The sequence below is a fragment of the Bufo gargarizans genome, chromosome 2, assembly GCF_014858855.1.
Source record: "Bufo gargarizans isolate SCDJY-AF-19 chromosome 2, ASM1485885v1, whole genome shotgun sequence".
Taxonomy (NCBI): Eukaryota; Metazoa; Chordata; class Amphibia; order Anura; family Bufonidae; genus Bufo; species Bufo gargarizans.
In genome coordinates this window covers 162,805,874-162,818,868 of record NC_058081.1, presented here as the reverse complement: position 1 = coordinate 162,818,868, position 12,995 = coordinate 162,805,874, and the positions used below count along the sequence as shown (strand labels likewise).

The window sequence follows — 12,995 nt, the reverse complement described above, 5'->3', positions numbered from 1 at the left end:
TACAGCAAAGCAGTCCACCGAGGTAAACCAGTTCCTCCAGATAGGATGATGGAATCTGTGAGCGCCAGTCCTCTAGCGAGGTAAACTTTGTATTTTTCATATAATAAAATATACATAAAAAAACAACCCGCAATGCGTGAGGTGAACACATTTCACCCGCACTGAATCCTGACCCATTACCCATTCATTTCAATGGGGCTGTGTACATGAGTGATGTTTTCACGCATCACTTGTGCGTTAAGTGAAAATCACAGCATGTTCTATATTTTGCGTTTTTCAGGCCCATAGAAACAAATGGAGCTGCGTGAAAGCAAGTGCGGACACAGTGCGATTTTCACGTATGGTTGCTAGGAGACCACGTGGTGAGCACAGTGACGTCAGCGCAGGTCCTTTTGCAGGTCATGCAAGAAGAAAGAAGACTATACCGGCTGCGCGATCAAGTGGATGAGGTGAGTCATTTTTTTTAACCCTCAATGGACATTTTAGTTACCATTCTGTATTAAGAATGCTATTATTTTCCCTTATAACCATGTTATAATCAAAAACAATAAAATCTACAGAACACCTAAGGGTACTTTCACACTAGCGTTTTTCTTTTCCGGCATAGAGTTCCGTCACAGGGGCTCTATACCGGAAAAGAACTGATCAGGCATATCCCCATGCATTCTGAATGGAGAGTAATCCGTTCAGTTTGCATCAGGATGTCTTCAGTTCTGACTGATCAGGCAAAAGAGAAAACCGTAGCATGCTACGGTTTTATCTCCGGCGAAAAAAACTGAAGACATGCCTGAACGCCGGATCCGGCATTTTTTCCCATAGGAATGTATTAGTGCCGGATCCGGCAATGCCAGATCCGTCGTTCCGGCATGCGCAGATCGGTAAAAATGAGAAAAATGTACAAGACGGATCCGTCGGTCCGCATGACAAGCGGAGAGACGGATCCGTCCTTGCAATGCATTTGTGAGACGGATCCGCATCCGGATCCGTCTCACAAATGCTTTCAGGCAGCAGCAGATCGGCGGATCCGGCGGCCAGTTCCGACTACGGAACTGCCCGCCGGATCACACTGCCGCAAGTGTGAAAGTAGCCTAACCCAAACTTCAGTGAAGAAGTCCGGGTTCGGGTCTGGGTACCAACATTCAGTTTTTTATCACGCGTGTGCAAAACGCATTATTAAACTTTTGCACTTAACAGCCAAACGCAATCGCAGACAAAACTGATTGAAATTGCGTGCCTACTCGTGCGGGTTTTCCGCAATGAACCCTGAACGCATCCGGCCCTGCCCCGCGACGCCCGTGTGAAAAAGAGGCCTAAATCTAACTCATCGACAGCAAATAACTAGGTCTACCGGACTCCTGGGACTTGTACTGACTACCCCGATATACAGAATTATATCCCGAGACAGGAATCTCGGAAGATGGTTGTGTAGCTGAGCCCGCAGCTGCATGCCCCTATGGCACAGAGCAAGATCAGCAAACAGCACTGAGAAAAGCTTTCATCAAAGAGACGGAAACATTCCACAACAGTAGGGTGAGGTCACCGGTTAATTAGGAGCCCAAACAGAAACGCTGAGAAATTCCTCCCAGTGACTGGTCTACAGTCTGGGCACATACACACCGTATATGTAATGTAAGGTGAAGCCGTGGTAGACATATAAGCAACAGCAAATAAATAATAGCAACAACGAACTCCAAAATAGTCTACAGTACTGCTATACGGGTCCCCCTCTCACAGGTTGCCGAGACATGGTGCTGTGAGTGCTCAATGCTTCCAACACCATTTTAGCAGACGGCCTGGCATCCAGCTAAGGCTACTTTCACACTAGCGTTCATAGGTCCGTTCGTGAGCTCCGTTTGAAGGAGCTCACGAGCGGACCCGAACGCCTCCGTCCAGCCCTGATGCAGTCTGAATGGAGCGGATCCGCTCAGACTGCATCAGTCTGGCGGCGTTCAGCCTCCGCTCCGCTCGCCTCCGCACGGACAGGCGGACAGCTGAACGCTGCTTGCAGCGTTCAGCTGTCCGCCTGGCCGTGCGGAGGCGAGCGGATCCGTTCAGACTTACAATGTAAGTCAATGGGAACGGATCCGCTTGAAGATGTCACCATATGGCTCAATCTTCAAGCGGATCCGTCCCCCATCGACTTTACATTGAAAGTCTGAACGGATCAGGCTACTTTCACACTTTTTTTCTAAGTTATTAATGCAGACGGATCCGTACTGAACGGAGCCTCCGTCTGCATTAATATGATCGGATCCGTTCAGAACGGATCCGATCGAACGCTAGTGTGAAAGTAGCCTAAAAAGGACATGTTGGAGGGACAATGAGAGGAAAGTCCCGTTTGGTAGTAATTGGCATTGCTAGAAGAGTTTAGGGCTCTCTTTATAAGCCAAATGTACCTTCTGCTTTGATGCTCTGGCTCTGGCAGCTGTATAGTGGGACCCATGTCCCAAGTCTAACCAAGAGGGATCAGCAACCTCTGGCATGCCAGCTGTTCCCAAACTACAATTCCCATTCACTTCTATGGGCGTTACAAGAACAGCACGGTATGTGTGCATGCTGGGAGTTGTAGTTTCACCACAGCTGGAGTTGCAAAGGTCATATGATCATGTCCTGATAGAACAAGCCCTTTAAATCTTATCTGGTATTCTGTAGTTACCCTTTGTCAACAGAAAGTCTATGGGGGACATTTACCAAGTTGCCCCTCCTGCACTGCCGTAGTATACGACTGCATATTTAGCAGTATGTGCGCCTTTCTTAAAAACTAAATTTTTTGCCTGTTTCCAGGTGAAAAAGTAGTACATTTGCTTCCCCCACCTGTTGTGACTATGTTTACACCAGAGAAACTTAATAACTGACCCCCGAGGATTCCGTCTCGATCTAGCCCCCCGCAGTGAGGAGAGAGCACGTTATGCAACCTTCTCTCTCCTCATTCTAGCGATCGGCAGGGGTCTCAGCACTCAGACTGCCATCAAAGCCTTTAAATTGGCACTATGACATATCAAAAGTTTTACGACAGTCAGTGACCCTTTGAAGTGTACACCTCATGGTTGATAAGCGGTTAATGCGGATTCACGGATCGCCTGTGCGTCTAGTCTGGACCTACCTGTGAATGCTCGTACAAGCCATTTTAAAAAGAGAAATGCGAGGAATTACGAGGACTAGTCATCCTTTCAAGTCTCCAGTCATACATTATATACAATGATAAAACCATGGAATACACTTTCTACAAGCAGTAGTGACATATGGGAGGGAGTACACCCAGTGGGATGTGTGTGGGGGGTAAGCGTTATTGTCAGTCGCCCACTGCCCAGATCGTTTCTATAGTCAACACCTATTGTTTAAAGAGAGTCGTGAATGCGAATAATCAGCCAAGAAACATCCAGCCATCAATTTACTGCAATGTGTATGGGAGACGGCTGTGGACGCTGGCCTGACATTGTTAGGCTGGGTTCACACGAGCATGTCCAGATTAGGTCCGGATGCGTCCCGGTGTATTGCGGCAAACCCGCGCGATTAGGTACGCAATTGCAGTCAGTTTTGACTGCGATTGCGTTCCGATGTTCAGTTTTTATCGCACTGGTGCAATGTGTTTTGCACGCGAGTGATAAAAAACCGACTGGTACCCAGACCCGAACTTCTTCACAGAAGTTCAGGTTTGGGTTCGGTGTTGTGTAGATGTTATTATTTTCCCTTATAACATGGTTATAAGGAAAAATAATAGCATTCTTAATACAGAATGCTTGGTAGGTGATCAATTGAGGGTTAAAAAAAAAAAAATTAAAATTAACTCACCTTCTCCTCTTGATCGCATAGTTCCCAGTCTCTTCTTTAATGATGAACTACCGGCTAGGACCTGTGGTGACGTCAGATCACATGCTCCAATCACATGGTCCATCACCACGCAATACACGGGCACCGTTCCGTGTGCATTCCGCATCACGGATGCAGACACATTCACTTCAATGGGTCCACAAATCCGGAGATGCAGAACTGAAGCACGAAACGGAACCCTACGGGAGAACTACGGAGTGCTTCCGTGGGGTTTCGTCCCGGACTTCCGTTCTGCAAAAAGATAGAACGTGTCCTATCTTTTTGTGGAACGGGCAGATCGCGGACCAATTAAAGTGAATGGGTCCGCGATCCGCTGCAGCTGCCCCACAGTCGCTGTTCGTGCAGCATGGCCACGGGGTGCACACGTTCGTGTGCAGGAGGCCTTATTCAAACATCAGTGTTCAGTCAGTGATTTTGAGCCAAAACCAGGTGCGGCTCTAAGCACAGAACAGGTGCAGATCTCTCTATTATACCTTATGTCTGTGGAGGCTCCAGTCTTGGTTTTGGCTGACAATCACTGATGGAAAATCACTGACCAAACACTGACGAGTGAATGAGGAATTAAACTGGGGTAACAGGAGCTTACACTCAAACATCTAGTCGGTCATGCTTGGTTGTGTGTATTGGATTCCCTGTAAGGCTTTTTCACACGTCCATGATGAAATCTGTGATAAGATGGTCAGTGATTGATCCGTGAAGATTTCTGTGAAGAATCCACTTTTGGTCCGTGTGTCTGTTTTCTCCGTGTATCATTCATGTTTCACGGACACTGCACAGCAGAAAATTTATTTTCAGAGCATTTCCCATAAATGGTCCGTGAAACACGGACGAAATCCACATTGGTTCTGTGTTCTTCACAGACCGTGACTGACAAAATCCACGGACACATGGACCGAGCTAGAACACAGATGTGTGAGCGAGCGAGTACGTGTGCTCGTACAGCACACACACCCGTGAATCACTGACGTGTCAAAGTATATATTTATTTTTAAAGGAGCCAACCCTGGGATCAGCTAATTGTCGATCTGGCTTCTGAAACCCCCCCCCCCCCCCCCCCCCCCCCTCTTCATGATGTCCATATTCCCTATAAGAGAATCCCCCAACACAATTCAAAAGGTAGCGCCACAGGTGCCCCTGCCGAGGACTGACCAAAGCAGCTGCAAAAAGGAAGAGCCTCCTGTGAGTATGATCACCGACAGCACAGATACTTGGGCATGCCACCCAACGCCAAAACTGCTTGATCATTCAAGACCCTTGAAGGGGCCATATAATACACTCAACGCACATAAAAAGCCCAAATCACCAAGAAACAACCCTGTAAAACACCTCATCTGTCATGTGAAGACGTGATGGCGTCACATATCTTCTCTGGAACATCACTGCTTTCATGGGCCCAGCTTGTGAGAAGACCCCCTATTTCTTCTAGCACTCGTTCCATCAATAGGAATTTGCTCATTACCTAGCATTTTAATCTAGAATGTAAAACGCTACAGTAAGAAGTACACATAAACCTTCTGTCTATAAGACGCATCAGAAAACTGCTAATATGGCAATTCCCTGATATGAACCTCACGTCTTGCTTTACTGTATATAGTGTCTTGGGCTTTCATGCTATTACATATATTGACACAAGACACCAACAGTCTAAGGGTACTTTCACACTAGCGTTATTCCTTTCGGGGATTGAGTTCCATCACAGGGGCTCAATACCGGAAAAGAACACTTCAGTTTTGTAATGCATTCAGATTAGAGAGCAATCCATTCAGGATGCATCAGGATGCATCAGGATGTCTTCAGTTCAGTCACTTTATGGTATTTGGCTGGAGAAAATTCCGGATTCGGTTTTCCGGTCTGCACATGCGCAGACCTTTAAAAATGCAGGATGACACTGGAGAGACGGATCTGGAATTTCAATGCATTTGGCAGACGGATCAGTCTACAAATGATATCTGTTTGCATACGGATTTCCGGATCCAGCAGGCAGTTACAGCGACGGAACAGCCTGCCGGATCCTCACAACGCAAGTGTGAAAGCACCCTAACATTTACAGGCACAAGGGGGTCCTACTGTTCCTAAAACACGCTGCCGCCTTCCAGACCAGCAAGTCAGGAAACACTGTAGGGCAGGGGTCCGCAACCTTCGGCACTCCAGCCGTTGTGAAACTACAATACCCAGCATGCTCCATTCATTTCTATGTGAATTCTTCGAAGATCATAGCAATAATGCATGCTGGGAGTTGTAGTTTCACAACAGCTGAAGTGTCGGAGGTTGCCTTCCCCTGCTGTAGGGCGTCTGTCACATAGATAACTGCAGCACGGCACTTCTGTAATCCCTGTTACCACATATCTGTGCCAGTCGGAGCCCAGTATACAGCTGACAATGAGGCTCACCTCTCAGTACTGTCTGTGCACAAGGCAATTTAAAGGGGTTTTAAAGAATATGCCCCCATTGTCTGATAGGTACGGGTCCCACCTCTGGGACCCGCACCTACAACCAGAACAGAGCAGGGAAATGAATGGAGGGCGCACTGCTCATGCGCAGCCGCCCTCCATTCATTTCAGTGGGACATGAATGGGAGCAGAGGCCGCTCGTGCGCGGTGTGCTCCCATTCACTTGTATGGGAGCAGCGCTTGTTGGTGGCCAGATCCCGGGAAACCAGGGTCCTCCAGCCACAGCTCTCCCCACAGGAGTGGGACCAGAGGTGGGTCCCGCACCTATCAGACAATGGGGGCATATCCTAGCGATATGACCCCATTGCATGTGATGGGAATACCCCTTTAGGGAGGACCTGTCACCACAAAATGCAGTATAATCTGCAGGCAGCATGTTATAGAGCAGGAGGAGCTGAGCAGATTGATATATAGTTTATGGGAACAGATTCAGTAAAACTTGTAATTTATACATTTATATCTCAGCTTTTTCCATACTTAGGAGCACCCGTACAGGAGGAGGTATCTATGTACACACACAATGCCACTGATGAGATCATTCCCGTGTACAAATTAAATCAGAACGCTACTTTCACACTGGCGTTTTGGCTTTCCGTTTGTGAGATCCGTTCAGGGCTCTCACACGCGGTCCAAAACGGATCAGTTATGCCCTAATGCATTCTGAATGGAGAAGGATCCGTTCAGAATGCATCAGTTTGCCTCCGTTCAGTCTCCATTCCGCTCTGGAGGTGGACACCAAAACACAGCTTGCAGCGTTTTGGTGTCCGCCTGACGAAGCAGAGCCAAACGGATCCGTCCTGACACACAATGTAAGGCTACTTTCACACTAGCGTTCGGAGCGGGTCCGTCTGATGTTTCATCAGACGGATCCGCTCCTATAATGCAGACGTTTGCATCCGTTCAGAACGGATCCGTCTGCATTATAACTTAGAAACATTTTCTAAGTGTGAAAGTAGCCTGAGCGGATCCGTTCAGACTTTACATTGAAAGTCAATGGGGGACGGATCCGCTTGAAGATTGAGCCATATGGTGTCATCTTCAAGCGGATCCGTCCCCATTGACTTCCATTATAAGTCGGAACGGATCCGCTCGCCTCCGCACGGCCAGGCGGACACCCGAACGCTGCTTGCAGCGTTCAGGTGTCCGCTCACTGAGCGGAGCGGAGGCTGAGCGCTGGCAGGCGGATGCATTCTCAGTGGATCCGCCTCCACTGAGAATGCATTAGGGCCAGACGGCTGCGTTCAGGGCCGCTTGTGAGCCCCTTCAAACGGAGCTCACGAGCAGACACCTGAACGCAGGTGTGAAAGTAGCCTAAGTCAATGGGGACGGATCCGTTTTCTATGACACAGTCTGGCACAATAGAAAACGGATCCGTCCTCCATTGACTTTCAATGGTGATTAAGACGGATCCGTCTTGGCTAGGTTACAGATAATACAACCGGATCGCTTCTGAACGGATGCATGCAGTTGCATTATTGTAACGGATCCGTTTTTGCAGATCCATGACAGATCCGCCCAAAACGCGAGTGTGAAAGTAGCCTTAGGCCCCCCACTTGGTGTCTCACTCCTTAGGCTACTTTTACATCTACACCTTTCCTTTCCGGTATTGAGATCCGGCAGAGGATAACGCTTTAGTTTTATGCACATTGTCAATGGGGACAGAACTGAACAGCACATAACGGAGTGCACAACAAAGCCTTCTGCTCTGCTTGGTTGCGTTCCCACGCCGGACACGTTTTTGAGTGCGTCCTGGGATGCGGATCAAGACGGATCCGGCATGAAACACAATGCAAGTCAACGGTGCTGGATCCGTTTTCTCAGACACAAAAGAAAACGGCCAATTTAGAGATAATATAACTGGATCCCTTCATAACGGATGCAGGCGGTTGTATTATCCTAATGGAAGCGTTTTTACTGATCGATGACGGATCCAGCAAAAAATAGCAGATGTGAAAGTGGCCTAACAGATCTAAAGGGATAGAATACAACTTCTACGGAATCTTTCCCCATAAAGCTATACATCAGTGTGAGGTCATTGGTGGTGACAGGGTCTCTAGCTCCTGGTCTGCACCCCCTATGGATGAATCAGGCTCCTGTCACGCCATTGGTGGACGGCGCAAATGTCACATACTACTGAGCGAGAAAAATACAAGTGTCACCCCATGCAGGGAGCCCAGGACCTCCCCCCTGGGGACCTCTATGGGCACACACTGACGGAAATAAAGAGCCGGGGCCAGGACACACCATATGCACCCGCAGCGCGACATCTGTCACCCACATTTACTTCCTCTGCAGACTGTGGTGTGACTAGAGCACTTCTCCCCTATGCCTACAGCTGACATCTGTCACCCACATTTACTTCCTCTGCAGACTGTGGTGTGACTAGAGCACTCTCCCCTATGCCTACAGCTGACATCTGTCACCCACATTTACTTCCTCTGCAGACTGTGGTGTGACTAGAGCACTTCTCCCCCTATTCCTCCAGCTGACATCTGTCACCCACATTTACTTCCTCTGCAGACTGTGGTGTGACTAGAGCACTTCTCCCCCTATTCCTCCAGCTGACATCTGTCACCCACATTTACTTCCTCTGCAGACTGTGGTGTGACTAGAGCACTTCTCCCCCTATTCCTCCAGCTGACATCTGTCACCCACATTGACTTCCTCTGCAGACTGTGGTGTGACTACAGCACTTCTCCCCTATTCCTCGAGCTGACATGTCACCCACATTGACTTCCTCTGCAGACTGTGGTGTGACTAGAGCACAGCTGCAGTGCCACCACCAGCACAGGTAGGACCGGGGCTGTGTCCTCTCCGCACACTTCCTGATAACTCCAGGAGTCGGTGACAAGTTGCCTCCGCCGCCCCTCACCCGCTCCCCAGTGCTCTCTGCCCTCTGGTAACCGCAGTAAAGTGCCCACAACAGCCTTACCCCAGTGTATGCGCCCAGCACCACCGCCAGGAAGCCGCCAGCACCCACCGACCGACTCACACAAGCCGAGCTCTAGCTGCTCCTGCAGCGGCACAGCGCAGGCGCACACACGCCCTGAAACCAGCGCGCAAAGGACGCTGGGAGTTGTAGTGTGGCGGAGTCAGCGGTTTGGAATGTTTGCACAGAAGTAGAGGGGTGCGCATTGTGTCCGTGCCCCGGGCGGCCGTCACATGTCTGGATGCAATCAGTTTCTGATCTTCTCTTGCCTACAAGTTGTGGCAGTTCTCAGAGCAGATCCCGGTCACAATTGGCAATGTTATATTAAAAAGCTATCGGGACTGTGACCCCCTTCATGGTGGGTGTCAGAAGGGACCCTCATAGATAGTGTTAAGCGAATCCAAGCCCATGAAGAGGACTTTGATCCAAATTTCAGGGAAAATTCGATTTGCTGCAAAACTGAATTTCCTCATGCTTCGTGGTAGCGAATCGATTTTCCCTGAAACAGTATAAAAAAAATAAAAAATCATACGTACCTCATTCATTTGCTCGCGACAGGCCGTCCATCTTGATTGAAGATCTTGCACGAAATCCGGTTGGTGGTGACGTATGATATCGCCACACTGGCAGAAGTGATGATGTCATCACGGGCTGTGCCAGAGTTCGCGCTAGATCTTCAATCAGGATGGCGGCTGGCCCGTCGGGAACAAATGGATTAGGTAAGTATGATTACAATAACACAACCGCATGCATCCGTCATGAACGGATCCGGTTGTATTATGTCTTCTATAGTCATGACGGATTGTGAACACCATTGAAAGTCAATTGGGGACAGATCCGTTTTCTTTTGTGTCTGAGAAAACGGATCCGTCCCCATTGACTTACATTGTGAGTCATGACGGATCGTCTTGTTCCGCACCACATCGCGGACAGAAAAACGCTGCTTGCAGCGTTATTCTGTCTGCGATGGAGACGCAACCAAACGGAACGCATTTTGGAGCACTCAGTTCAGTTTTGTCCTCCTTGACGATGAATGGGGACAAAACGGAAGCGTTTCCGCCGCTATTGAGGTCCTATGACGGATCTCAATATCGGAAATGGAAAGCGCAGATGTGAAAGTAGCCTTACAAAGAAATGCGCTTTGTGACGAAGTAGAATTTATAAATACTTTGCTCGCCTCTAATCATAGACTCATAAAGTGCATGATGTGCTGAAACCATATGTTGCTAGAGTCATCACCTTTACCAGCAAAAATACCGGACAGGTTTAGGACGCGTTCACACGCTATAGATTTTAAAAATTTTTTTTGCAGAATTTAGCACATCTGAAAATCAGTTCCATTCACCTGAATGAGGCTTGCAGAAATCCATGTTCTTGCCGCATTCAAACAAATGAAACTGATTTCAGTTGCGGGAAAATTCTGTAACAGAATCCGCAGCAGGTGAAGGCGCCCTTACAGGGTAAAAAAGGGCATGGATTTAGGGCTGCGCCTTTGCGGGCTTGATTAAAGGGGTTCTGCAGTTTGTTTTAACTGATGATCTATTCTCTGGATAGATCATCAGCATCTGATTGGCGGGGGTCCGACACCCGGGACCCCCGCCGATCAGCTGTTTGAGAAGGCAGCGGCACTCCAGCAGCGCCACGGCCTTCTCACTGTTTACTGCTGGCCGAGTGACATCACGACTAGTATCAACTGGCCTGGGCGCGGCTAACCTCTGTTCACTTGAATGGAGCTTAGCCCCGCCCAGGCCAGTTTATACTAGTGGTGACGTCACTGGGCCTGCGGTAAACAGTGAGAAGGCCGCGGCGCTGCTGGAGCCGGACCCCCGCCGATCAGATGCTGATGATCTTTTCAGAGGATAGATAGAAACATAGAATGTGTCAGCAGATAAGAACCATTTGGCCCATCTAGTCTGCCCAATATAGATCATCACTTAAAACAAACTGCAGAACCCCTTTAAGGCTTCATGCACACAGCCATATGTATTTTGCGGTCTGTAAAATATGGATGATGTCCGTGTTGCATCCATTTTTTTTGCAGACCTGTTGACTTCAGTTGGGTCTGCGGACCGCATTTTGCGGCCACATATAAGACATATTCATCATCTGTGTGCTTTCCGTATCCATATCTCTGCTCCACCAAAATATAGAACATGTCCTATACTTGGCCGCAAAATTCACTTGAATGGATCCACAATGACGGAGATGTGAAACGGAAGCACTGATCGGAACCCCACGGAAGGACTACGGAAGCTTCCGTGGGGTTTCTGTCCATGCCTCCGCACCGCAAAATAATAGAACTTGTTCAAGTTGAATGGATTTCGATCCGTCCCGGCCGCCACATGGACGTTGCCCGTGCATTGGGGAACGCAAATTGCGGTCCCCAATGCACGGAACGGATGCACAACTTTCGTGTGCAAGAGGCCTTTCTTGGAGGGAGATGGGAAAAAAACAGCAGAACTGTCACTGAGTTTTTACATTGGCATTCATTTTTCAGTATTTTATTCTCTGGGTCAGTACGATTACAGCGATACCAAATACTTATAGTTAGTTTTTTATGTTTTACTACATTTGTGCAATAAAACCCCTTTTTTTTAAAAGAAGAAAATCTTTTTGCATCGCCGCTTTCCAAGACCGATAACTTTTTTAGTTTTCTTTCTAAGGAGTTGTGTGAGGTCTTGATTTTTGTGGGACGACTTTTAGTTGTCATTGGTGTCATTTTGGGGTAAATTACTCCTTTTGATCGCTTGTTATTAAGTTTTTTTGGTGGCGGCTAAGGGTACTTTCACACTTGCGTTGTGAAGATCCGGCAGGCAGTTCAGTCGCTAAAACTGCCTGCCGGATCCGGAAATCCGTGTGCAAACGGATAGCATTTGTAGACGGATCCGGATGCGGATCCATCTAACAAATGCATTAAAACACCGGATCCGTCTCTACGGTGTCATCCGGAGAAACGGATCCGATATTTATTTTCTGCATTTTTAAAGGTCTGCGCATGCGCAGACCAGAAAACCGGATCCGTTTTGCAAGACATCCTGATGCATCCTGAACGGATTACTCTCCATTCAGAAAGCATGGGGATAAAACTGATCAGTTTTTTTCCAGTATTGAGCCCCGATCTTGACACACAATGTAAGTCAATGGGGACGGATTTGTTTTCTTTGACACAATAGAAAACGGATCCATCTGCCATTGACTTTCAATGGAGTTCATGACGGATCCGTCTTGGCTATATAAGACATAATTCAACAGGATCCGTTCATGACGGATGCATGCAGTTGTATTATTGTAATGGAAGCGTTTTTGCAGATCCATGACGGATCTGCAAAAAACGCTAGTGTAAAAGTAGCCTTATCTTTAACATAGCCAAGACGGATCCGTCATGAACTCTATTGAAAGTCAATGGGGGACAGATCCGTTTTCTATTGTGGCAGAGAAAACAGATCCGTCCCCACTGACTTGCATTCGGGGTCATGCTGGATCCGTCTTGACGGAAAGCAAACTACAACAGTTTACAGTTTTTTTCTGGTATTGAGCCCCTATGACAGATCTCAATACTGGAAAACTAAAACGCTAGTGTGAAAGTAGTGTGACACAGTGGGAGGTTTGGTCTGGGAAAACAGGTATTTTCCTTCCCGCATGTGCTGCTGGGCTGATTTACAGACAGGTGAGGTCAAATACCTGATCGGATTTTAAGTGCCGGTCTGGGTTTCGGCAGCACCTGGCTGTCCTTAAATAGGCAGCTGGGCTCAGAAGCCAAGTCTCTGTGTTGGGATCTGGGAGCC

General features: G+C 48.1%; 1 protein-coding gene across 1 annotated transcript in view; it reads right to left on the bottom strand.

The window, feature by feature from the left end:
* Nucleotides 1-9,339, bottom strand: part of LOC122927634 (tropomodulin-3-like) — a 57,391-nt gene extending 48,052 nt beyond the window's left edge. The window contains exon 1 of the mRNA XM_044279646.1: nt 9,214-9,339. The gene's annotated coding sequence lies outside the window, so the exon portion shown is untranslated. The remainder of the gene's footprint in view (nt 1-9,213) is intronic.
* Between the last annotated feature and the right edge of the window lie 3,656 nt (nt 9,340-12,995).